This window comes from Cynara cardunculus (genome assembly GCF_001531365.2).
Source record: "Cynara cardunculus var. scolymus isolate 2C chromosome LG 10, CcrdV1, whole genome shotgun sequence".
Classification (NCBI taxonomy): Eukaryota; Viridiplantae; Streptophyta; class Magnoliopsida; order Asterales; family Asteraceae; genus Cynara; species Cynara cardunculus.
Window position 1 is genome coordinate 3,442,680 of NC_037537.1, and position 5,216 is coordinate 3,447,895.

At 38.8% G+C, this 5,216-nt stretch overlaps 1 non-coding gene across 1 annotated transcript; it reads right to left on the reverse strand.

Moving 5' to 3' along the window:
- Positions 1–1,654: 1,654 nt before the first annotated feature.
- On the reverse strand, positions 1,655–1,761 carry LOC112520543. Its single transcript, XR_003070016.1, has one exon. It is a non-coding gene; the product is annotated as a small nucleolar RNA R71 (small nucleolar RNA).
- Between the last annotated feature and the right edge of the window lie 3,455 nt (positions 1,762–5,216).

Sequence of the window (5,216 nt, forward strand, 5' to 3'; positions counted from 1 at the left end):
TATGAGTAGCTAAGCTTTTATAGCTTGGGTGTAAGACGGAAATGTGAGATTTTCAAACCAAATGAAAGTAGCTAAGTGTTTCGTAAACGATGTTTCATTGTTTCATTCGAGTTTTTATAAAACCAAGCACACTTCTTGACGGGTTGATCACTTGAAAGTGTTAAAGTGCGATGAACTTAGAGATAAGCCATCAATAAGCACGTCAACATGGATGACATAAGAGGTAAACTTGAGAAAGTTGCCGACAAGGAGACTTGTCATTTATGTTTTTCAAAACTTAACTCCCGACGGGTTAGTCGCTCTTCAAAAGTGTCAAAGTGTGATAGATTCAGAGATGAACTATCAAGAACACGCCAACTCGAATGATATGGGAATCGACTCGAGAGAGTGATTTTTAACAAAGAGATTTGTTCATCCATATATTTTGAAAATACCATCTTGTCACTATCCCCGGTGCAGACACCACATAGAGATATGGGTGGAAAGCTATAAGATAGTGCAATGGTGAAGTCCGAGAGGAATGCCTTCAAAATAAATGGTGGAATTTAGTTTCAAAACACTGCTTGCTGTAGCATTCCTATAGCATTGGCTGCTGGAATTTGTGTTTGGGTCGCACCTTAAGTCTTACACCCTTGCTTCTTTTATATATTCTGTATTCTGTTTTGGATTACCTAAAAATCAAACAAAAGTCTTCAAAATCGTCATCTGAAATCATCTCTTTCATTGGACTCTAATCTAACTTTGGATACAATCTATGTGGACGATAATCCGGTACTTGTACCACTTTATTACTTGGAAAGACGACGTTGGGCCGTATTGTATACTTGCTTTGTGGCCTAATTTCATTAGTGTAAAGGTGTGAAATATAACCAACCAAGTTTTTGGCGCCGTTGCCGGGGATTGCTTCGTTAAAGTTTTATTTTGAGTAAATTAAAAGATTTGATTTTTCTAGTACCATTGGAATCGTTTTTAAAAATGGTGTATGCCACGGTCACATCGCGGGAATTTTTCGAATTTGATCCTGATATTAAGAGAACGTTTCACCATCGTAGGAGGGCTCAAAGAGCAATTTTTGCTCTACTCCCTCCGAACATGGTGTTACCTCCCCCAATTATTCCGGAAATACCACATTTGGAAAACCAACCGTCGGGTTTTGAACAAATTCCACAATTCCCGAATTTTCAACAAGGACATCCACATAATGGTAATAATTTGGACATAGAATCGAAACCTAATGAGCACAAAAAAGCACAAACTCCGAACATCATTAATTTGACAAATTCCAAAAATGTGAGGATCATGGATTATGTTATTCCGGATTTTGAGCAATTAAATTCCGGGATAGTTAGGCCACATATGACCGCTCTTCATTTTGAACTCAAACCGATAATGTTTCACATGTTGCAAACAAATGGCCAATTTGCCGGATTACCTTCGGAGGACCCACATTCGCATTTAAAATCTTTTATGGAAATCACTTATGTTTTCTTGATCCCGGGAGTATCAAATGACGCTCTAAGACTCACTTTATTTTCATTTTCCTTGAGGGATCTGGCTAAAGCATGGTTTAACTCTTTAACCGGGTTCTGTGCCGTCGTGGAGTAACATGGCAGAATTTTCTTTGCGAAAATATTTCCCACCAACAAGGAACGCTAAGTCCAGAAACGAGATCTGTCTTTTCAAACAAATGGACGATGAGACTGTTCCTGACGCGTGGGAAAGGTTTAAAGAGTTGTTAAGGAAATGCCCACACCATGGCATTCTGTACTGTATTCAACTTGAGACGTTTTACAATGGGTTAAATCCCATGGCAAAACAAATGCTCGATGCGACTGCGGGCGAAGCCTTTACAGCCATGACCTATAATGAAGGATATGAAATCCTATAAAAAATCTCAGCCAACAATGGGCATTGGGCAGACCTACGTGCTCAATCACAAAAAAAGACTGTTGGGATACATGATGTAGATGCATATACTGCATTAACAGCTCAGCTTACCTCCATGACCAACCTGCTGAAAAATTTAACTTCTGGTCAGGGAGGACAACAAGTTGCTAATACACCTATCCCAACAGTCCTATGTGCAGTGTGTGTGTGTTGTGGTGGGGAACACTCGTATGAACATTGTCCTCATAATTCTGAATCCATAAACTTTGTTCATAATAGATCTGGTCCCTATACCAACAATTACAATGCCAGTTGGAGGCAACATCCGAACTTTTCTTGGAACAGTCCCAGTTTAAACCCACCAGTCCATAAACAACAAGGAACTTCTAATTTTCAACCACAACATCATGGAAACAGTTCTAACTCTCACCAACAAAGTTTTCAGAATTCCCAACCACCTTTTTCAAAACAAACCACATCCACAGGCTGATTTATCATCTTCTTTGGAAGCAATGATAAAGGGGTTATTTGCGCATGCTCAAGCTCAAAATTAAGCTTTGATAACCCAACAAAAGTCTCAAAATCAATCTCTTTTTAATCAACAAAGTGCTGCTATCCAAAATCTGGAGACCCAAGTCAGTCAACTTGCACTCAATCAGACCAATAGAGTCCTTGGTACTTTGCCTAGTAACACAGAAGTCCCGAGAGCCTTAGGAAAGGAACATGTTAAAGCAGTGACCTTTAGGAGTAGGAAGAAGTTGACTGAAAAGGTGCAAAAAGATAGTACACCCATTTTGACAGAAGCTGATGCTACAGCATTGGTTCCTGCTAAAGAAAGACCAGTCCGACCCTTAGAGAAGAAGGCATTCGAGACCACCACTTCTGTCCCCCCTAGATCAGACTTTCCATTACTTTTTTCTGATGATGCTTTAAAGAAGTCAAAAGAGACGGAGGTTTTAGAGACCCCTAAGCTTGATACTAAAATTCCATCCGAACCTCCAAAGTGCACCTCAAAGACCCAAGGCATTCAAGACCCATCTGGCTCAACACATCCAAGCAAGAATGTGATAAAACCAGTTCCTCCTTATGTTCCTTACCCCCAAAGGTTGAGGAACCAGAAAGAGGAATTGCATTTGAAGAAGTTCTTGGATGTATTCAAAGAATTGCACATCAACATACCACTTGTTGAGGTAATTGAGCAAATGGCTAGTTATGCTAAGTTTCTGAAGGACATCCTAAGTAAGAAGAAGAAGTTGACCGAGTATGAAAYCGTAGCTCTTACTGAAGGATGTAGTGCACTTCTGACCAACAAGATACCTCCTAAGCTCAAAGACCCGGGAAGTTTCACTATTCCTTGTTCTATAGGTGGGAAAGAGATTAGGAAAGCTTTGTGTGACTTAGGTGCTAGTATCAACCTCATGCCTTTATCTGTTTTCAACACCTTAGGCATAGGGGAGGCTAGACCTACCACGGTTACACTCCAATTGGCCAATAAGTCCATAGCATACCCTAAGGGAAAGATTGAGGATGTGTTAGTGCAAGTTGACAAGTTCATATTTCAGGCAAACTTTATCATTCTAGACTTTGAGGCAGATAAGGACATTCCTATTATTTTAGGAAGACCATTTCTGGCCACCGGAAGAACTTTGATAGATGTCCAAAAATGAGAGTTGACCATGAGACTCCAAGACCAAAAAGTCACATTTAATGTCTTCAACTCTCTAAAGTACTTTGATTACTTGGAAGAGTGTTCAAGAATATCTGAGATAGAAGAGATGTGCTTTGAAGAAGGAATTCAGAAGAACCTTAAGTTAGAAGAAGAGTGAGATGAGGAAATAGAAGAAGATGTTGAGGAAATAGGAAATGATGTTGTCCCAGTGAATGCTGTAGCATCTGAGCTGTTGGAAAATGGTGAGCAGAAAGACTTCACCCCATCTATAGTATCACCACTTGACTTAGAATTGAAACAACTCTCACCTCACATAGATTATGAGAATGATGCACTTTTGCACACGACCTCTRAGGCATATTTGGTTGAGATCATGACTTTCCTTGGAATGCCTGAGACTGATTGGAAGCCTTACACTCATTTCATGTTGAAAACCTTTAAGGCTACCAATTTGTCCTCTGATAAGAATGTTTGGATAAGCTTTATTAGACATTATTTATCATCGACTAATCAGAACAGCTCCATTTTTGTAGAAATGTTGGTGCTTTTGTTTAGTCTCATAACAGGTGAGAAGATCAACTTTCGTGAAAACATTCTGAAGGCCATGAAGGTGGATTATAAGAGTCAGTTTGAAGAGAATGAGAAGTTGAAGAAGGAGATGGCAGTTCAGGCTGCACAGCCTACTCCTTTGGAGTAGGGCAGGTTCTAACCACTTTCTTTAGCTTCATATTTTACTTTTTGAGTCGGGAATAGTTTTTAGTCTTAATTTTTTATGCATGATCACTTGAGTTGAGGTATGTTGCACATGAGATCATAGCCCAAATAATTTTATTGATTACTTGTCATTCAATCAAGGTATTTGGTTTTTGCTAGAACTAGCAAAACCCTTTTTGGGAAAACACTTTGATCACACAATCACCATTAGGAAATGAGATAAGCCATCTTTTCTATGCTTATATTAGCCACTTGCACCCTTTAAACACCATTTACCCCACATAATGCCAATGAGGACATTGTCATATTCAAGTTTGGGGGAGGAGTTTACACAAGGACACAAAGTCAATACAAAAGAGCAAAGCTCTAAATTGACTCCTTATCACACAAAGGGTGTTGAAAACACAACAAAAGTCCCATAGGGGCTATGTGTTTTAGAAAATGTTATGAAAAGACACAACAAAAGTCCCATAGGGGCTATGTGCACACTCCAAGCAAAAGAGGCCAAAGTGCCCAAAAATTTGAAAAATTTATATGTGGAGTATATTAGAAAAAAGGCTATGAGAGAAAAGATACGCCAATGGGAGAAAACCCTATAAGTCCTATTGATCCTAAAATGGTGATTGTGTTTGAACTTAACGAAGAAAAGGGAATGCTAGCCTATGGTTCACACAAAGAACTTGGTTTTGAGTGACTCATCTTAGATTTATAAAAGGCTATGAACATCATGATGCTATAACTCTCTTTGGGAAGGMACTTAATGCCTAGATCATGCATTTTTTTTATATTGAGTCTTTATATTTGTCTTTTGGTTGCTTAGGGACAAGCAACGGTTTAAGTTTGGGGGTATGATATGTGTTGAGAATTTAACACATAAAGCACTCTTTTTACGTCTTTCTAGTTATAATAATTTCTTTTCATTCCCACTTTGAGTCATTTTTATTTA